Source organism: Heterocephalus glaber, unplaced genomic scaffold (genome assembly GCF_053883595.1).
Source record: "Heterocephalus glaber isolate CG9 unplaced genomic scaffold, H.glaber_assembly_v1.0 deba00001610, whole genome shotgun sequence".
Lineage (NCBI taxonomy): Eukaryota > Metazoa > Chordata > Mammalia > Rodentia > Bathyergidae > Heterocephalus > Heterocephalus glaber.
In genome coordinates this window covers 38704056-38726274 of record NW_028258381.1, presented here as the reverse complement: position 1 = coordinate 38726274, position 22219 = coordinate 38704056, and the positions used below count along the sequence as shown (strand labels likewise).

General features: G+C 44.9%; 1 long non-coding RNA gene across 2 annotated transcripts in view; it reads left to right on the top strand.

Moving 5' to 3' along the window:
* Positions 1-22219, top strand: part of LOC147822712 (uncharacterized) — a 99106-nt gene that overhangs the window by 33987 nt on the left and 42900 nt on the right. For both annotated transcript variants that reach the window (XR_015445333.1, XR_015445334.1), the window contains exon 4: positions 6218-6442. This is a non-coding gene — a long non-coding RNA (uncharacterized LOC147822712). The remainder of the gene's footprint in view (positions 1-6217; positions 6443-22219) is intronic.

Below are 22219 nucleotides of genomic sequence, written 5' to 3'. Positions count from 1 at the left end.
CCTTACAGCCGGGGCCTGCCTGGAGCAAGCCCTGAGGGTCCTCACCCATCTCCAGCCCTGCTTATCACCACTGAAGTGGCCTAGAGCCTGCGCCAGGCAGGCGCTGCGGGCACATTCCTTCCTGGCACTGTCGCCTCAGGAACCAGGTCACCCCCATTCCAACAAGCACTGAGCCTCTGGGTATGTTTGTAGGGGGAGGAGGACACCACAAGTACCAGGACCCCATGACAGGGGCTGAAAATGGAGCGGTCCCTGCATCTGATGGGACAGCAGTGCTCACTGTCCCCCAACAGAACAGGGGAGCCAGGGCCTGAGGTTTAGTCACAATCAGCCTAGGACAAAAATCGTCTGCCAGGGGGAAAAAAACCTGTAAAACAAGCTGAGCCCAGCTCTTAGGAGGGCAGTGTGCCCTCAGGGAAGGCCTTTGCCCCACAGATAATGGCACCTAATCTTAGTCTTTTAATGGTCACGTGAGACCCTTAGGACCAATGCAGGGGCTGAGGTCTATATTGTTGTTGCTTTGCATAAGCTTTGCAGCACTCTGGAAGGGAGTGGAGGGAAGCCCCAGATCCAGCACCAAGAGCCTGAGAGGAGGATGTGTAGCCGGGGCACTGGGGCAGCCAGGAAGATCAGATCTGCTGTCCCGGAGTCCAGGCCCCACCATCTCTGGCCCAGAGGTGACAACAGTCATTGTTCTATATTTAGCCTGTACCCCAAGAACAGTGACTAATGTCCTTATGAGAAGAGGGGCCACACAGGGGGAAGGACATACCGAGACAGAGCTGTGCAGACATCACAGTGATGCAGCCACAAGCCAAGGAATGCCTGGAGCCCCTGAAGCCCGAAGAGGCAGGAGACTTCCTGTCCAAGAGCCTCTTGGGGAGGCTGCCTATACCTGGTTGGACTTCTGGCCTCCAGGATGAGAGATACATTTGTATTTTAAGCCACCACTTTCTGGGTTGTTACAGAGGCTACGGGATGCTCACATGCTTGTCATCCCTGCCCCCAGGCCAGGAGTCGGAGAGACTGTTCAGGTCACGTCTGTTCCCCACCCCTCTCTCTGAGTCTCCTGATGTGCAGGATAGAACCCACCTTCTCCCACAGCCTTGGGCTCTGGCACTCTGGCGCTCTGGCCCCTTGCCCTCTTCCCATTCCGTTCCTCAGGCCCCCACTGAACCCACCCACTCACTGTCCTGGCCTGGAAAGGTTTCCTTACTGGAGACTTCTGCTCTGAGAAAACCTGCTTAGCTTGCTCCCCTTCTGGACCTTGGGTTATTTCTTCCTCTGGGTGGATGTCCTTCTTCTGGGTCAACAGGCTTTGCCTCCAGGCAGTGCATGGCGAGGTCTGGGGAGGGGTACAGGGAGGGAGCCACTGGCCTGCAGCCTGGAGGCCAGAGAGGCTGCTCATCCTGTAGCTCAGGAAGCCCTTGCGGCAGGGAGAGTCCTCCAACCCATCAGGCCCACAGCACCACCGAGCTGAGAAACCTGGTCTGGATCTTTTCACAACTCAGTCCTTCTAGCCTTTCAGGCCTTAGTTGAAATGCCAGCTCCCCCAAGAAGAGATCCCTGGACACCCTCTGCATAGCTTCTCTGAAGTCACCGCCTTTACTATCCTCATGGCCCCTATCTTTGGTGAATGCTTAAATTAAAAAAAATATTGATTGCAGTAAAATACATTGCCATGAGTCCCCCTCAAAATCCTCCTCCTCGATTTGAACACTCTTGTCCATTGTTCTTGTCCTTTCTGAGCAGTTCTGGATGTCCTCGACTTAGCAAGACCTTGTCTCAAAATTAAAAAATAAATAAATACAGTCAGGGCTGGGAATGTAGCTCAGTGCAAAAGCCCTGGGCTCAGTCCCCAGTACTGCAAAACAAAACAACAAAACTCGAGGGCTACAGAGCTGTGCACAGAGGAGTCCAGAGCCAACGTTCCCGCCCTACAGGTCCAGGGGTGGGCGTCGGCTTTGATACTGTCCTGTGGACTCAAACCCCAGAGGCCTCTGGGCACTAAGCAGTGTCCTGTGTGGTCATCCTCCTTGGAGTTCACTGCCCTGGCGCTGATTGGGAGAACTCACCCAAAGCCAGGTCCCAGGCCCCTTGCGTCTCATTGCATCACTCTGCGGTCAGCCTCTTTCTCCAGGAAGCACCCTTCTCCCCTCCTACGTCCTCATTCAACCAGTGCCCGAATCAGTGTTCCTTTAACAAGGGACCTCTATGGTTTTATCCCCACCCCAGTGGATTGGGTCAGTTAGAGGGGCAAAGGGACAGACCTGTCATGCATCCATATTAAACGGCCAGAGTGCTTGTACATTGATCCCTGAGTCATTCTGTAAGAATCCACCAAACTGTCTTCCCAGACTGTGGCCAGACCAGTGTGCATTTTCACCAGCCTCACTGGCCTCTGGGGATGTCAAGGCTGTGGATTCAGGTCATGCTAGCATGCATGCAGTGCTATCCTGCGGCTGCTCTGATCTGTACTTCCCTAATGTCAAATGGTGTGGTGCATCTTTTCACATGCTTTAGGCCTCTGTGTCTATTCTTTGGCGAAGTGTCTGTTCAGATCTTTTGCCCATTTTTAATTGAGTTGTTTGCTTATTGTTGAGTTTTAAGAGTTCTTTGTACAATCATGATACAAGTCCTTTACCTGATACGTATTTTGCAAATATTTGGTACTGGGGATCACACTCAGGGACTTCACACTGAGCTACATCGCCGGCCCTTTTTTTTTTTTTTTTTTTTTTTGAGATGAGGTTTTACTGAGTCACTAGGTGGCCTGGTTGGGACTCAAAACTTGCAATCCTCCTGCCTCAGGCTCCCAGAGTACTGGGATTACAGACGTGCACTACCATGCCTGGCTTATTTTGCAAATATGTTGTCCCAGGTTTCAGCTCACATTTTCTTTCTCTGTCACTTGAGTCATTTTGGATAATCCAGAGTAAAGATGGTTGGAATAAGTGAGTTAGGGAGAGGGGAGGACAAACCAGTGGTGATAGCTCAGAGAGCAAAAGATGAGCTAAGGGAACTGGTTGCTCCACGTCAGCCTTTCACCCCATGAAGAAGTACACAGGGAAGTCAGATAGCCACTATGCCGGCGGGAGTGTCAATGGCCCCACTCACTCACAGGGTAGTTGGGAATCCCTAGAGAGTCCAGGATGCTCAGACCTCTCAAGCCAGATACTGAGTTTCTGGATATTTCCAAAGATGTTCTCCTGCAACGAGCACCAGCAGCAAAATTGGAAGATGTTTATCACGGATATGTTTGGAATAGCAAAAAAGTGGAAACAATATAAATGACCATCTTTTAAAAAATCAAAAGGATATATCAAAACAGAAGGCCTCTACCCATACATGATGCCACATGTCTCAGCATTCTGGGAGGCTGAAGCAGGAGGATTGAAAGTTCAAGTCCTGCCTAGGAAACTTAGCAAGACCCTGTCTCAAAATAAAAACTAAAAAGGGTTGGGATATTGCTCAGTGCTAAGGCTCAAGGTTCAATTCCCAGTACTAAATAAATAATTGGCTTCTATAAGACAGTTAAACCGAGTATCTGTCAAAAATAAACCCCAGCAGCATAACAGTATGGGTAGGGAGCAATTTGAAAACCGTTCAGTGTGAAAATATGCATTTGAAAACACAGAAAGCAATTCTTTCCATTGCTGATGGAAAGGTAGCAGAGTGTAAATGTATGAAAGAAAACACGCCAACTTCAGGATAGGGGTCACCTCCAGAATTGGATCCCAAGGGATCCAAAGACAAAAATCAGAAACACGTGAAGCTAATAATAATAATAATAGTAATAATAATAATAATAATAGTAGTAGTAGAACATAAATAAATAAGTACAAGGTACATGATTATTTATTGTAATCCCTATAGTTTCCTGAACAATTCTGTAATTTTAAAAAGAAGTAGTTCTGAAAGATGTCTCTATGTTTTCTAACCCCCTCCCCCCCTAGCTCTGCCTCCTAAAGACAGGGAAACCGAAGCCTGTAGGGCATGGGGATGGAGCTACAGGATGGGAGGTGCTGGCGTGGGGAATGAGACCAGGCAGGTGATTTGGAGAGGAGACCAGCTACCCACTTCCGGGATCCGATTTGGCTCCGCCCCCGCCCAGCTGTATCCATGGCAACCACGTCTCCCCTCGCGAAGGCTGGACCAAATCAGGGGCCTAAGAGCGCCGCTTTCTGTGAGGGGTCCCCAGGTGTGAGTCTGGGGGACATTCCTTAGAAATAAAGAACAGAGTCGTCCCGCCCTCTAGATTCCTTGTGGTTGCGTCTGCTGCGCCTTTGGCATCCGCAAGTCTTTTCAGAATTCGCTTTCTTTAACTTTCAGATGCAGCCATTGAGCTTCAAGGGTTTGGCAGACGCTTCCTGGTGTCCCACCTTGCTCAGGGCGTTTATCTGGGTGACTTCATAGGACCCCTCAGAGATCTCATGGCAAATCACTTGCAGACCCCAAGAGAGGAGGGGCTTCCTAACCTGCCAAGATGGATCACTATAGAGCTATATGCTTATTCTTTTGTAAAATGTTTTATACATGTGTTTTTCTTGAAAAGCAACATAAACCTGTAGAAAATGTGGACAATCATCTCAGCACCCACACATAAGCTGAGCTAGCATTTGGGTCTGTATCCTTCCAGTATCCCCTTCTGCATTCATTTGGGAGGATTTGGTTTCTTGCAAAATTGGAAATTCCTAGCCTCAGAGTGATTTTCAGCCACAGATCTGGAGACAAGTGGAAAGGAGCTTGGAACCCAGCTCCTTTGCTTAAGCACCGCTTGGAGCAAATAAATAAATCTCTCTACTCTCCAGTCTTCTGACCTGTAATATAGGGAAAGTAGTTATCATAGGGTCATTGGGTAGTTTTCAATGTCATAAGATGGGTAAAATACCAGCACAGTGTTGAACATATAGTAATCAGCAGAACCTCATACATTCCTACGATTGTAGCAGCAAAGCATATCATGCTCTAATTATAAAATTCTAGAATCCAGTTTTAAGCATAAAACATCACGAGTACTCTCTCTATATCCATAATTATAAAAAGAGCATGATTCATAATAATCACATAACTCAGTGTGTGGACGTACACAATAACTTATCTTACTAACTTTCCATCATTGGATTCGAAGATGGAGAGTTTCCTGAATTTTTTCCTTTTCTAAACCATTGCCACAGTGAAATCCATTATTGATTGTGGACTGTTGGTTTCTAAGCCTTTATGTTCAGGAAGATCTCCTTCTCCTCAAGGTCAAATAAATATCCTCCTAGATATATTTAGTTCCTTTTAGCTACTTCTTTTTTTTCTTTTGGCACCAGGGATTGAACCCAGGGCCTTCACACTGTGCTACATCTCCAGCCTTTTTGGTTCTTTGTTTTGAGATAGGATCATGTTAAATTGTTAAGTTGCCCAGCTGGACTTCAGCTCGTGATCCTTCGGCCTCAGCCTCCCATAGTGCTGGGATCACAGGTGTGCGCTACCATGCCCGGCTGGGCCACTTTGATTATGTTCTAGACTCGCCTGTGCCCTGGCTCCCAAATACACATGTTGGATTTGTGTGGGGCCCTGTTGGCCACACAGTGCTTTGTTGGGCCCCACCAAAGCTCTGCCTTTCAGCACTGGCTGCCCATGTCACCAAGGAATTGGCAATCCTTGGGCTCTTCTCTACCCACCACTGACTGCCTTGGCTTCCTTTTGCCTACCATGTAAAATCCTATATTTTTGTTAAGCCCCAAATTCACCTTCTTTGTGCTTGGTCACATCTCTCCATTGTCATTCCCATGACTTGGAACTCTCTCAATAGCACTTAGGCTCAGCCTCTCCATAGGTGGCAGATTGTATTTTCCATAGCTGGACTCACCGATAGATACTCATCCTAGGAGCTCTTTTTGCAAATTGACCTGGATGGTGGCCTCGTGTCTTCTCTCTCCATCCAGTGGACCACAGCCAAAGTGATGCTATGTGACACCTGCTAGTAAATCATAAAAGGACACAGCTTCTGCTTGATATCCCCTCCTCTCTCCCTCCCCTCCCCCTCCCTCTCCCTCTCCCTTTCCTTCAGAATCCAGCCGCTATTTTTTAAGGAAGTCTAGGCAATATGGGGAGTTCATATATGGGGACACCCCAACCTATAATCCCACTGGCTGGTCCTGACATACCTGTGAGAAAATGAGATGATTTCAGCTTCTCTCACTCCGTTTGTCTTCCTGAATTTCAGCTGAGGAGCCAGACATCAAGAAGCAAAGACAAAGCAGAGTGTGGTGGCACATCCATGTAGCCCCAGGACTCAGGAGCTGAGGCAAGAGGATCACTTGAGCCTGAGAATCCCTTTCCAGTCCGAGCAACATAGCAGACTCCATTTCCAAACAAAAACAAGGACATCAAGCAACCAAGAAAGAAAGACGAGGGGTGGAGGGAAGAAGAGAGAGTCGCCACTTAACAGGTACAGGGTTTCTATTTGGGGTGATAAAAGAGTTCTGGAAGTGGATGGTGCTGATCACATAGATTGTGAATGTTCTTAATGCCGCTGAACTCTATGGTTAAAATGATAGATTTTGTATTTTGTATATTTTGTCACAATAAAAAAATCCTATAAAAAAGTAAAATATAACCGATTGCTGCTCTACTCTCCCTAAATTCCAGAGCCGCAGAAATCAGCCCCACTAAATGTAGGGGTAATTTGTTATGCAGCAATAGCTAACTTTTTTTTTTTTTGTACCAGGGATCGAACTTGGGACATTGCGCTTGCGAGGCAGGTGCCGGAACCACTGAGTTGAATCCCTGAGCCCTAGAAATAGCTAACTTATACCACATGCTCTCCTGCTTTGCAGAAAACCCTAAATATGTGTCTTTTCCAGAAATTAAGTTCCAAAATTTAAAGGTAGATCTTCTCGAAGCACTGAAAATATTGCTAAGAAAATACTACTCAGTAAGTGTCTATCAACTTGTATTAGGATGTTCTAAGTGACAGATGTCATTTTCAGCTCTTGAATAATTACCAAAGTTACGTGCACTAGCAGTGTCTGTTATGGTTTGGAAAAAGAATGTCCCCCTGGGTTGGAGATATAGCTCCGTGGCAGTGTGCCTGCTTGAAAGCACAAAGTCCTGAGTTGAATCCCTGGTACTGCAAAAAAACAAAAAAAAAAGAAAAAAGAAAAAAAAGAATGTCCCCCAAAGACCTCACATGCTCCTAGGCAGGGCTTTTGGAAGGCGATTGAATCAGGGGCCTGATAGCTGACTTGCTGTCAGGAGGGGGTCTGGTCGGAAGAGATAGGTCACTGTGTGTGATCTGGAAGGGTAAATCTCCCTCCAAAGCTCCTCCCTTCTCTCTGTTTCCATGGCCACCACGATGCAAGCAGCCGTTCCTCTGCCATATCCCTCTGCCATCCGCTTTCTGCCTTGGAGCCAGCTGACCAGGGACTGCAACCGTGAAGCAAAATAAACCTTTCCTCCTTTAAGTTTTGGTGTTAGAAATTGTGTCTCAGCAATGAGAAGGTAACTAAGACAGTGTTTTAGTCTGTTTTCTGTTGCTATACCTGAATTCTAAAGACTGGGCCAGCTATAAGGAATAAGGCTTTATTTAGCTCATGGTTCTGGATGCTGCAAGGTCCAAGAACATGGCACTGGGTCTGCTCAGCTCCTAGCAAGTGCCTTCTAGCTGCACCATAACAAAGCATAGGGCATCATGTGGTGAGACAGAAAGCATGCCAGAGAGACCTTGCCTTTATAACAAAACCACTAACTATGGATGGATGAATCCATTCATGAAGGTGGAGTCTATGACCTCCCAAATGTCCCACCCCCAAATGCTATTAACATATAAATTTGGAGGTTAAGTTTCTAACACGTGGAATTGGAGAAATACATTCACACACCAGAAATCATAGCCCAGACTATTATTTTTTTTAATTAAATTCTTTTATGATACATTGTAGGTATACAACACATTTACATTTCTCATTGGGAATTGTACCTTTACATGATGCATCTTGGTTCTTATTTTTTCCCCATTCCTAGCCCTCCCTTCGCCCCCTCCACCCTTCCCTATTTACAAAGACTGTTTCCATTTTTTCTACTTCTCATAATTTTTCCTTTCCCTTCTTTCCTTTCCCCTGCCCCTCCCACTACCCCCACCCCTTTGGACCTTTTCTTCCCATTTTGCATTATTGATTATTCATTCAAATCATTGGTATATTTTAGGTATACAATATAATGACATTCATCATTGGAAATTTGCACCTTTACATAATCTCTCTTGGTTCTTATTTTTCACCCTTGTCCAGCCCTCCCTTCAACCCCTCCATCACTCCCTATTCACAAAGACTTTGTTTCCATTTTTTCATTTTCTCATATTAATTCCATTTCCTTCTTCCCTTTCTTGTACTCCTCCCACTTCCCCCTCCTCTTTGCCCCTTTTCTTCCTATTTCACATTATCTATTATACCTTTTAGTCCTTATTTACACTTTCAGTTTCTCACACTAGAGAAACTATTCGGTATTTACACATGTGTGTCCTATTTATTTCACTAAGAGTATCGCTTCAATGTGCATCCATTTAGCTATAAATGTCTCTAATTTCTCATTTTTTATGGCTGAGTAGTACTCCATTTTATTAAAAAAAAACCCACATTTTCTTTATCCAGTCTCCAGTTGATGGGCACTTGGGCTGTTTCCAAGTTTTAGCTATTACAAACTGTGCTGCTATGAACATGGGCGCACATATATCACTTTGGTATGATTCTTTTAATTCTTTGGGGAAGATCCCCAGCAGGGGAATAGCTGGGTCAAATGGGACTTCCAGTCCTGGTTCTTTGAGGTATCTCCATACTGATTTCCACAGTGGTTGCACCAGTCTACACTCCCACCAGCAGTGGAGCAGGGTTCCTCTTTCCCCACAGCCCTGCCAGCATTTGTTATTGGTTGATATCTTGATAGCAGCCATTCTTTCTGGAGTGAAGTAGAATCTCAGGGTTGTTTTCATTTGCATCTCTCGAATGACCAGTGATGTTGAACATTTTTTCATGTATTTATTTGCTATTTCTACTTCTTTGTCTGAGAAATGTCTGTTCATTTCAGATGCCCATTTTCGGATTGGATCTTTAAATTTGGAAGGTCTGATCTTTTTAAATTCTTTATAGATTCCAGATAGTAGGCCTTTGTCTGAGGAAGAGCAGGTGAAGACTTTTTCCCACATTGTGGGTTGTCTCTCCACACTGCTGGTGGTTTCTCTTGCTGTGCAGAAGCCTTTTAATAAGAAGAGATCCCACTTGTTGATTGTGCTAGTTCATGAGCCCAGCCTATTATAAAGGAGAATAGAATTAATAATTAGGGGCTCTCCTGTACACCAAGCATATCACATGCTTTATGGTTAAATACTCAGGTTTTCACTAGGCATGGTGGCACAGGCCTCTAATTCCAACACTTGGGAGGCTGAGGCGGGAAGATTTCTGTGAGTCTGAGGCCAGCCCAGGCTACATAGTGAGGTGCTGACTAAATAAAAAATACCCAGATTCTGAAGTCAAGCAAATTACTGGGTTCAAATTACAGCACTGTACTTATCAGCTGTATGATCTTAGGCAAGTTACTTCCTCTTTCTGAGCCTTGGTTTCCTGAGCTGAAATATGGGTGCAACAAAATGTATTATATAGAGTTGTTGTGAGGGTTAAATAAGACAAACACGTACCAAGTCACGAGCAAGCACTTGGAGCATATGTAGTATTCAAGAAATGTTGGCCCTATCTCATTTACTGATTACAACACCAATGTGAAGCAGGTACAGTCTTTACCATCGCTACCATGTCAGTGAACAATGTTGTAATTGTTTTCCATTGGCATAATAAAATACTGGAGGCTGGATACTTTATAAAGTAAAAGTTATTTCACTTAAGGTTTGGGAGCCTGAAAGCCCCGTGGTCCCATGTTGGTGGATGACATTATGGTGAAGGCATTTTTGGAGAAGGTCACCTAGTGAGACAGGAAGCCAGAGGCCAGGAAGGAGCCAGTCTTACTCTTTCTATAAAGAACCTACTCTTGAGGAAGCTAAGCAGGTCACGTAAGAGCTACATTAACCCTTTCCAAAGGTAATGCCTCTCAGTGGCTTAAACAGCATTTCCCATCTCACAAGTTTGGAGGCTGGGAGTCTGAAATCAAGATGCAAGCAGTGCTGATTTCTTTTGCAGCCTCTATCCTGGGCTTGTAGACAGCTGTTTGTGTCTTTGCACAGCCTTCCTTCTTTGAGTGTTTGTGTCCTAATCTTCTCTTCTTGTTAGCACATCTACTCTGGAAGGAACTAACCAAGTCCCACAAGAACTACATTAATCCCTTCCAGAGGTGAGGTCTGCCAGGGACTGAACCACCTTCTGCCAGTCCTACTGGTTTAGGACCAAGCTTGAAGGCCTTGAACTTAATCTATAAAGATCTTCTCTCCAAAACCAGTCATGTCCTAAGGTACTGGGGCTTGGAGCTTTAGGGTATGGAATTTGGAGGATGCAGTCAGCCTTAACAACCCCCTTCTCCTGTTATTTTGAAGTTCTGATTCTGGAATGAGTGGAGGTGTCAATGTGTGGGACCTCAACCCCAGCCTCGTGTGGATCCAGGGCTGTGTATAGATCAGCAGGAAATGTGGCCAGTGAGGTGGCTCAGGATGGTGGCCCCATACCTCAGCCTGAGCCTTCAGAACTGCTCTCACACAAAGCTGGGCTGACGGTCTCCATAGCCGCCCTCAAGAGCTTGGCATGACTTCTGGAAAATGCCAGTACACCCATGAGGCTAGAAGTCTGTTCAGACAGGCCCCAGCCAGCAGCACTCACCTCCATTGGAAGACCAAGGAGAAAAGAGAATACCTGTTGGCTAAATGCAAAAGAACAAGCCTTCAATTAATGCCTCCCTGGCAGTTGTCAGGTGAGGATCAGAAGGGAGAGGGCCAGACAGTAAACATTTCCATCCGCGGTGGCTGTAAAAATCTGCTGAGATATCCTAGCAGAGGTAGGGAAGAGACAGGCACAAACAAGTACAAATAAATATGAGAGATCAAAATATATGGTGAATGTTTAAATTTAAAAATTTTTACTACGGTAAAAGATATATTGCCATGAACCCTCCCTCAAAATCCTCAGGCTGGGCTCGAACATTCAATCTTTCTACCTCAGCCTCCCAGTTTATTGAAATTACCATTGTCCTCTATTCTGAATAAAATAGAACAATGCATACACAGAGTCCACCAAAAGGTGTATACACACTTCAGTAGTTGATCGTTCTCATAAATGTCTGGAAGCTAATGGCCACAACTTTGAACAGCTCTGTAACCGTAGGGGCCAAGGGCCAAAGGTAACTTGTATTAATCTTATGATGTCTCAGTAAATTTAGTATTAAAATATTCATACAAGTTTTTCTTTTCCTGATGTATACATTTTTTGGTGGGATATATATTTTTGGCTCTCCATATCCACAGATTCTTTATCTGCAGGTTCACCAATTGCAGATCAAAAATTTTTTTTTTTAAAAAACTGTGTCGGTACTGAATGTGTACAGACTTTCTTCTCCTTTTTATTCCCTAAACAATATAGTATAACAACTACCTGCATAGTATTTATATTGTATTAGGTATTATAAATCATCTAAAGATGATTTAAAATATATAGTAAGGGGCTGGGGATTTAGCTCAGTGGTTCTGCTGCCTGCTGTGCAAGTGCAAGGACCTGAGTTTGATCCCTGGTGCTAAAAAAAAAAATAAATTTTAAAAAAAAAGGAAGATATATGTAGGTTATATGCAAATATTGTGCCATTTTGTACAAGAGACTTGAGCACCCTTGTATTTGGATATATAAGGGGTTCTCGGAACCCGGCCTCTGTAGATACCATGGGACAAGTCTCTGTGTGAACAGGAGTAAGTATTTCTGTAAACTTGGATCAGTTGATATGGTAGCCACTAGTCACATGTGACTATTTAAATGAAGTTCGGGTAAATAAGCTAAAAATCGAATTCCTCAGTCTTACCGGCCCCATTTCAAGTATCCAATAGCTACATGGAGTTAAGGCCAACAAATTGAGTGATGTAAATACAGAACATGTTCATCATCCAAGACGCAGAGATGTGGTACCAGGAATAGATCTAAGCTTCAGGTTTTGCCCCAATCTAGGGAGTGGATTGGATCCCAGCTCATCTTGTCTGACTTGTGTATATAGGACACTCATAGACGAATCCAGAGAAATCTACCAAACAAGTGAGCTGCCAAACAGAAGAATGGGCAAGCCAGGGCTGCCCTGGAGTGGCTGGGAAGGGACAGCCACCAGCACCTGCCCAGGCCTGGGAGTGAGCAACTGGCCAGGAATGAAGGTCTGGGAGCACCCAGTGGCAGGAGGGCCACCGTCTATTTCTTGCTGGTTTCAATTTCCATTCTCTGGAGGAGAAGCTGCTCTTTCCACACTCACCTTCTGGCTTCCAGTGGCTTTTTGGACCTTGGCCAAAGCCTGTCTATCTCACACCACACTTACAGCCTTCAGATCAAATTAAAACATTCGTGATCCATCTGTGAGATCAGAGCTGGAGGCTCCAAAGGATGGACAGCAAAAGGAGCAAATTTATGCAGTGTGATAGAAAAATACAATGAATGTTTAAATTTTTTAAAGTGATTAAGTGACAGATGCATTGCCATTAATCTGCCTCAAAATCTTCCCTCTCACTGTGAATACTCACATCCCATCATTCTTGCCACTCCCTGAAGCAGCTCCGGAAATCCTCTTTTGTGTCTTTAGTTGTGATATCATGGCTGAGCTAATGTCCTGAATTGATTCAAAACATTTCCCTTTCATGATTATTTTGACTCTGGGGAAGAGCTAGAAGTCTCATGGTGCCAGATCTGGTGAATAAGGTGGATGAAGACTCACTGTCATGTTCTTAAAAGCCTGCCTTTGTGTTGGATGATACGCTGTAGCTGCATTCACATGTTTTTTTATCACAACTCGTAAAGACACTCACGAAAGAAGACTTCCCGAACTGCTCCAGAAAGTAACAAAGATGATCTGTCTTTTACTCTGATAAAGTTTTAAAAATTTAAACATTCACTGTTTATTTTGATCACCCCTAGTATCAAGGCTCACTGGCTCCTTAAGGACAAGCTCTGATTTATAGTGGTTGCCAATGTCCATGGTGTAAATGCTTCCAGCATGGTGTTCAGGTAGATAACAAGTCTGGTAGAGGTTCTTTCTTGGATGTTAGAGTACAAAAGGATGAATATGGTGGGAAAGGGCTGCCTTTGGGAACAGACTACGATTCCAATGGTTCCTGTCACAACTGCCCCAAATTTCATCTTCCTAATGATGGCATGAAGAAGGAACCATTGCTGCCCCATCTGACAAAAGTGTGGAGGAAGAAGCGAGTTGCCCAAGATGGCAAGTGGCAGATTTTGCTGTGAACTTTGGTAAAGCCTTTCAGGCACCAGCCTCAGGGTACAGAGATGAGACACAGTTCCTGGTGAATTGTGTCTGCTTGGTCAAGCCCCTCCCAAGGACGGAATGATTCCTGTGTGTTCACAGGATTTTCTGGACACGTGATTGCTGTTTCCTACTTACAGGAGCAATGCCAGTTTATTTTTTAAAACAGGGTTAAGTTTGAAAAGGGAGTCACCACAGACTTCCTTTCTACAGAAGTCGGATTGTGCTTTCTATCATTAGTGACAAAGGACTCCCGTTTTCATTTCCTGCGTGTTAGCCTGCTAGGGCTTTTACAACAAAACACCTCAATCTGGGTGGACTACACAACAGTGATTTATTTTCTCACAGTTCTGGATGCCGGAACTCCAGGATGAAGCTGTCCACAGGCCTAGTTTCTCCCGAGTCCTCTCTCCTGGGCTTGCAATGACCTCTCATGTTTTCATGTGGCCTTTCCTCTGTGCACTCGTGTCTGTGGCATCCTCCTTATGAGGTCGTCAGTCAGATTGGATTAGGGCACACCCTGACAGGCTTGTATTAATGATATTCTAAAGGCCCTGGCTCCAGACACAGTCCCATTCTGAAGTACTGGGACGTAAGGCTTCAACATAAGAATTTTTTGGAAGGGGCACAATGTAGCCCATAATACCACAGCTGCTATCACGAAGTACCACAAACCAGGTTTCTGAAAAGAGCAGAAATCCGTTTCCTCAATAAATGACGAGAACAAAAAAAGTCATTTGTCCAGAGTTCCAATAGGTCGTGTTTCACTCTGGGAAACACAGGTCCAGATGGGAACCCTTGGTGTCTGAGGACCTGAGAGTACAGTGGCACAACCAGCCCAGAGCCCAGGACCCATGGGTGCAGCGAGCTACAGAGAGTGCCCATCATTTCCCCAGCAACCCTTCAAGGCAGAGACATGAAGCACCTCCGCATTACTCTTCTTGTGAACGCTTGGGTTGCTCTCCTCTCAATCTGTGTGGATTATACCACCAATAGTGAAAGACAAACAGAGACACTGTTGCTGGGAATGGTGGCACATGTCTGTAATCCCAGCACTCTGGAGGCTGAGGCAGGAGAATCTCAAGTGGGAACCTAGCCTGGGCAACTTCGCAAGATCCTGTCTCAAATAAATAAATTAAATTAAAACAAAAATAATTAAAATTAAAATTAAAAAAGGGCTGGGAAGTAGCTCAGGTCAAAGGCCCTGGGTTCAACCCCCAGTAATAAAATGGGGGGTGGGGATTGTTTGGTCATCCACACCAGTTTGTACACTTTTTTACATCTCACCCAGCCTCTGTTCACCTGCATCTGTACTTTTACAAAGTTCTACTCCACACAGATACAATTGTGGATTCTGCTTGTTTTACTTAAAATTATGTTATGGACATTTAAAAATACACACCCGGGCCGGGGATTTAGCTCAGTGGTTCTGCCTCCTGTCTCGCAAGTGGAAGGTCCTGAGTTCGATCCCTGGTACCAAAAAAAATAATATATATATATACCTTTTGTGGTTGTTATTTTTGAAAGCTGTGTACCCTTCCATATGCGAGATATACTGTAATTCATTTTGCCTTTCTCCTACATTATGGCCCATTTTTCTCCTTCCACAACTTTAAGTAGTGACCTGGTCTACCGAGTGCCTGACCCTTCCAATCTTTGTCCTTTAATAGCAAATCAGCATGGCAGGGGATACCCCAGCCATGTCCCAGGGGAGCTCCAAGAACCCCAGGAGTAGAGCAGGATCTCAAAGAGCTACAGGTGAGAAAAGACCTGAACCATTAAGGCCCCCAAAAGGCAGGTGCAGGGAGGCAGATGTTGCTGCTCCATATGGGGAACATGGGATGCAGCCGCATTTTTGCAGGTAGTGTTAGGTCAGGGCCCCTGAAGCCAACTTCAAGTTCAGAAATTTGCCAAAAGGGCTCAGAGACACCATCAAAACCATTAGACTTACATTTATGGTCATTACAGTGAAAGGATACAGGTTAAAACAAGCCAGAGAGGGCCAGGGATTTAGCTCAGTGGTTCTGCTGCCTGCCTCACAAGTGCAAGGTCCCGAGTTCGATCTCTGGTGCCAGAGAGACAGGTGCATGCAGTAGAGTCCAGGAGGGTCCACTTACATGGCTGTGCTCAGTCTCCTGCCACCCTAGAGCATGAGCTGATGACCTAGGGCCTAAACCCTTCACCCTAAATCACACTGAAATTATCTGACATGGCCCCCAGCCCCCCAGCAAGATACTCATATCAAGTAGCACATTCCAGGGACAGCTTGTCTTAGTTACATTCTTGCTGCTGGGACAAAATACCTGACACTCACAGGTTAAAGGAAGAGAGGTTTATTTTGGCTCACAGTTTGTGGAGGTTTTAGTCAATAGTCAGCTGGCTCCAACACAGGGTGACATGGCAGAGGGGCGTGGTAAGGGAAAAACAGCCCATGGTGTGGCAGACAGGAAGCAGTGAGCCTTCCTTCTTCTTTCCCTTTTTATTTCATCCGGGCTGCAAGCCTATTGGTTGGTGCCACCCATATCCAGGGTGGGTCTTTCAGCTTCAGTAAGTCTATCACCCACACCTGGAACTATGCTCACCCAATCAGTGGACTGATCCAGTATCACATATTCAGGATCCAGTCACTCCCAAAAGCCCCACGAGTGAGCACATGAGGCCTTAGGGGGACATCTAGATATAAGCGATAACACTGTTCATTTGTTTTGGAGGTGAGGGCAAAAGTCAGACTGCTGTTGGGTAAAGCATCCTTTCTGGGGAGAGGGGCAGTGGTACTGCATGTATACCCAGGGCCTTGGCACTGAGCTACAACTCCAACCCTTTGAAAATTTTTTCATTTTGAGACAGAATCTTACTAAGTCACCCAGGTTGGACTGGAACTTGTGATCCTCCTGCCTCAGCCTCCCATAGTGCCAGGATTATAGGTGTGCCACCATGTCTGCCTAAGGTAGTATTCTTTACTGCACAAAACATAACACTATCAAGAAGGTAGAAATCCCAGAGCAGTGAGAGTACAAAGAAATAGGATTTTTCAAGCTCTGTTATGGGAATGTAAATGGTTAGAATCTCTCCTGAAGGCAGATTGATGTCTTCATATTTTATCGGTGGGAATAAAGTAGAAGAGACTTTGCAAGACTATTCAGAGGTCTATGTAAGCACCCAAAACATAGGGGTGTGTGTATGTGTCTGTGTCTGTGTGACTGTGTGTGTCTGTTACTAGGGATTGAGCTCAGGACTTTGGCACTGAGCTACATCCCCAGCCCTTTGTTATTTTTTATTTTGAGACAAGGTCTCACTAAGTTGCTAAATTGCCCAGGCTGGGCTTGAACTTGTGTTTGGTGGGACAGTCAACCAGAGGTGGTCAATGCTTTCTCTGGAAGACAATTTGGAAACATCTATCACATCGAAAACAAATGCACATGCCTTTTGGTGTATTAGTTTCACTTCTGTGAATTTATGTCAGAGGCATGCTCTAACATGAACTCAAAGACCTAAATATGAGCAGGGCCTGATGGTGTCTGCCTGAAATCCCAGCTCTCTAGGAGGCTGAGTCAAAAGGATCTCAAGTTTAAGCCCAGTTAGCTTACTTAGCAATTTAGCAAGACTCTATCTCAAAAAATAAAATAAAAAGGGCCAAGGCTGTAGCTCAGTACAAAGGCCCTGGGTTCAATCACCAATACCAGCAAAAACAAAATAAAACAACTAAGTAAGAAGATATCCACCATAACATTGTTATAGTACTAAAGACTAGTTAGATACATTGTGCTGGTGGCTACCTACATATGTGAGACCATAAACCTGAACATTATGCAGCAAGTCATTCTCTCAACAGATATTACTGAAGTACCTGGTAGCACTAGGCATTATTTTAGGGACTAGAGACTAAAATTAGTCCCTCTTCCCACAGTGCTAAGATTCTAACTGGAAGAGACAGACATTTTTCAAAATGTAAATCCCAGTGGCAAAATGTGCTAGGGAGCCCACCGCCATCCCAAGCTCCTAGGGCAGAGAAGGTGAGCCTTGCGGGCGCCAGAACCACACACACCCCCACCCCCACTCCGTGGAAATGAGAAGACACATAAACAAGCCTCAAAAACAGACTTCTGGATCACCTACAGCAACCCCAAAGGGAAATGAGATGGAACAATCTGACACTCAACCACCTGGACTCTCTGAACTGGCAACAAAAGAGGATCTGGGAAAAATGAAATCAGAAATAATTACTCAGATAACAGCAAAGATTGTGCTCATGGTGCAAGACATGATTAATAAATCTAGAGAGGACACAGATAAAAAGAAATGTGCTAGGGAGAGAAACAAAGCAAGCTTAGGATGGGAGAGTGTGGGGGTCACAAGTGCTATTCCGTGGTGTAGCATGGGCCAGAACTTCTTCCAAGCCTTCTTTTCTGCAGGACTGGGGAAGGGCCCTTCCTAGACCCTTCAGAAGGAGCCTGGCTATGGTGACACCTTGGGGTCAGACTTCCGGGCTCCAGAATCGTGAAAGAATAACTTCCTGTTGGTTTAGGCGGTTCTGTTTGTGCTCATTTGTTCCAGCCACCCTGCCAAGCTAAGACTCCTTCTGACAATAGAACCCCACCCCAAAGGGGTGGTGGGCAGGGATCAAAGTTCCATTGGCTATTGAGAAGGGAAAATGAGCCTTTTATGTATATGGTCAGTGCTGAAGATTGAACCCAGGACCTTCTCCCTGAGCTACATCCTCAGCCTTTTAAAACATTTTTTGTTTTGAGACAGGGTCTCACTAAGTTGTTGTTTCCCAGGCTAGGCTTGAACTTGTGATCCTTCTGCCTCAACCTTCCGCAGTGCTGGGATTATAGGTGGGGGCCACTTCACCCAGCTGGGAAAATTGGCCTTCCAAGGGCTGGTGGTCTTGGGGAACAGTGGCTGCAGGTATAGACAGCTTCCAACCAATTTTGTCTCCTGAAGACTTTAAAGTTCATCCCAGAATTCCAGCCTGAATACATTCACTGATCTGGCAGCCCTTGCTCTTTCTGCAAGATTCCTGTCTAGCAACCATGAATGCTATTGGAAGCATAATCACAGAAACCACCTTGTGATTCCATCACAAAATGCAAAACTAAAAGGTGCTTTCAAGAAAGAAGTGTTTTAATATTACTTAAACAGCTCCAGAACACTAAAAAAAATTGCCACATTCTTTTTACAGTAAGAATCTAACCTCGGGACTAAAAACCTAATGAAAATAGCTCCCAAAATAGAATTCAGTGGAACAATCTCACTTCTAAATATCAATGCAAAATTCAAGGAGAAAATCAGAATTTAGCATTTCATTAAAAAGATACATCCCAGGGCTGGGGGTTTAGCTCAGTGGCACTACATCTGCCTTGCAAGTGCAAGGTCCAGGGTTCCATCCCCAGTACCAAAAAAAAAGGTACATTCCAAGAATGCAAATCTGGTTCAGTGTCTGAGAAAACATCAAGTTTGAAAGATCAGAAGAGCCTAAAATTCATCTGAACAGAGGCAAAAGCGACATCTGGTCAAGTTTAAATTCTACTTTTTTGTTTTTTAATACTGGGGATTGAACTTAGGGCCTTTGGACTAAGCTACATCCCCAGACCTTTTAAATTTTTTATTTTGAGACAGGGTCTTATTAAATGCTAAGTTGCCCAGGCTATGATCCTCCTGCCTCAGCCTCCCAGAGCACTAGGATTATAGGCATGTGCCACCCCACCCAGCTCAAATTCTAATCTGCGAACGCGCGCGCGCACGTGTGTGTGTGTGTGTGTGTGGTGCCAAATTTAAGTCCTCGTGGCTACTAAGCAAATGCTCTACCACTGAACAACATCACCAATCTCAAATTCTGTTCAATAAAAACTCTTAGCAAACTAGAATTGGATGGCTTTATCCCTAAACTTTCATACCTGTATACAGGTATGTAATCATAATGCTTAGAGGGGAAACACTAGAATGTCATATTGTAAAGCAGGAATAAACACTATGGGAAGTTGAGGGAGGAGGATTACAAGTTTGAGCCTAGCCTGGGCAAGTTAGCAATTTCACAAGACTCTATCTGAAAACAAAAAACCTAAAGGGCTGTGTATGTAGCTCAATGTGAAGGCCCTGGGTTCAATCCCCAGTATTGCAAAAATTAAATTAAAGACGACTTTAATTAAGTAGTCTATTAGAATTAAGACTGGCCACTTGCATCAGATAATTAAATCTTGTTCAGGAAGTATTAGCTAAGGCAAGTAAACAAGAAATAGAAATAAATGTTTGAGGTTATAATTATTTTCATATAGAATAATTATGTATTAGTCCCCCATCATTCACAATGGATGCATTTCGAGACCCCCAGAGGATGCTGGAAGCCACAGAGAGAACTGAATCCTACACACTAACTTTTATCCTCACCATAGATCTCGGTGATCTCAGCAAACTTTTTTTTCTTTCCTTCTTTCTTTGTACTAGGAATCAAACCCAGAGCCTTGTGCCTACCAGGCAGGCACTGTGCCACTGAGCTACATCCCAGCCCTTTCCTTCCTTATTGAGTTGAGAAGTTTCAACTTTTCACCTAAAGGAAGAGCTCTATGATTCTCTTTGGGACTTCGGAATTATTAGCCTCATTCCTTTTGTGCTTAAGGGCTGTTGGGCTGTTAGGTAAAATAAGACCTACTCGAACACAAACACTGTGAGCCACGACAGTTGCTCTGTTGACAAAATGGCTGCTAAGTGAGGGAGGAGCACGTGCAGTGGGGAAGTGCTGCCCAATGGGACGACCCACAGCCTGGGCACACAGGAGCAGGTGGGGTGAGATTTTCATCACATAGCACCCAGAACGGCATGCATTTGTTTATTTCTGGAATTTTCCATTTAATATTTTTGAAGTTCAATTGACCGCAGGTGAATGAAACCACAGAAAGCAAGACTAAAATCCTGGTGTGGTGGCACATGCCTGGAATCCTGGCACCTCTGGGAGGCTGAGCCAGGAGGATGTGGAGTTCAAGCTCAGTCTGGGGAACTTAGTGAGACCCTGTCTCAAAATAAAAAATAGAAAAGGTCTAGGGATGTAGTTCAGAAAGAAGGCCTTGGGTTTGATTCCAAGTACAGTAAAAAAAAGAAAGAAAGAGAGAAAGAGAGAGAGAGAGAGAGAGAGGAGAACAAAATAGAAAAACTACAGGTCCTACTGGATATCTGGAATATTGAAAAAAGTCCCATGTGTTAGATAAACTTCATTGAAGCATAAGTGATACGACTACAGGGCTGCAGGGCTGTATTAATAAATCCAAAATGCACATTAAAGATTTCTTTAAATAGAAACACACAATATGTGTTACATATTGTTCAGTCGATTCAAAGTTGTGACCAGAGGCTCTCGGGACCCCAACTCTGTGTTTCCCCTGGGAGCAAGGGTTTGGAATTCACTAATTCATTAAGAGAACCTTGGCGTTTCTCCTGCCAAGAAGACAGGGCAGACGTGTGCCCCTGATCTGTGGCCAGATTCGAGAGGTGGGCACAGAAAGAGAGGCTCCAGTGGGCACAGGAGGCAGAGAATGAGAGGCATCTTTTGGGAAGCTTGGCACTAAAAGAAGGGAGACAGGGAGAGGTGGCTGGGGAGGGAGAAGAGGTCCCAAGAGGCTCTGAGAGCTTCGCTGTGCTTCTAAGGAGACAGGCTAACGTGTGTTGCAAAGCAGGCAGGGAGGTCCAGTTGCCAGGAGACCTGGTGTGCGGGAGCAGGGGGTTCCAAGTCGCGGGTGGGGAGCGGCTTGGACAGTCGAAAAGGAAAGACAGGTGGCAGGTCTGTGTTTGGAAAAGAAGAGTCAGAGCCCATGACTCAGTGCTTCTTTGGAGTGGAGGCCTCCGGAGAGGGGTGGTGAGAACTCACTGCAGAGTGTAAGAGCGACAGGATGGCCGTGATGGGTCCACGGAGAGCCCCGGGCTTCACGGCTCTCAACTCCCCCAACGCCATTCCTTCCCCACAGCATCATCTCAGACAGCCAATTACTTCTGCTCCTGCAATCCCTCTTCCAAGTCTGGGGCCACTGACAGCCTGACACAGATGAAGCAGGGAATGTAGAGAATTCTGGGTTTAATGAGATGTCACCCTACGAATGCCAGACTCTCATTTCTTTCTGGGCAACAGAAAGAATTGTGCGGTTGACAAGGGTGTGATTGAAAATTACGGTGAGTGTTTGAATTTAAAAATTTCAATGCTAAGTGAAATAAATCAGACACAGAATGCTAAATATCAAATCGTTTCTTATATGAGAAACCCAGAGTATAAATGATTTAAAGACTGAAATAAAAGAAGAGAGGTAGATTTTGTGGAGATGGGAAGAAGATCTGGGGATGGAGACAGGAGAGAGGGGGAAAAGGATCAAACTGTGTATATGTACCAGTTCTCCATGATGAATCATTATTATGTATCAAAAAACAGACACTACTACAAAATTCTTATTACAATAAAAGCCATATTGCCATTAGTTCCTCTCAAAATACAGCCCTTCCCTGCAAACAGACTTATCCCATTGTTCCTGCCACTTTTCTGAAGCAGCTCTGGAAGTTTTCTTTTGCGAGTGTCTTTACAAGGTGTGATAAAAAAATCCAGTGCATGCCACTGCCGTCCAGTGTAAAGGCAGGCTTGTGAATTCGTGGTAGTGTACCCTCATCTGCTTTATTCACCAGATCTGGCATTGTGTGTCTTCTGGCTCTTCCCCAGGGTCAAAATGACCACTAAAGAGAAGTATTTTGAATCAGTTCAGGACAGGGAGACAACCACAACAGAGCAACTTAAGGCGTTCACAAAAGAGCACTT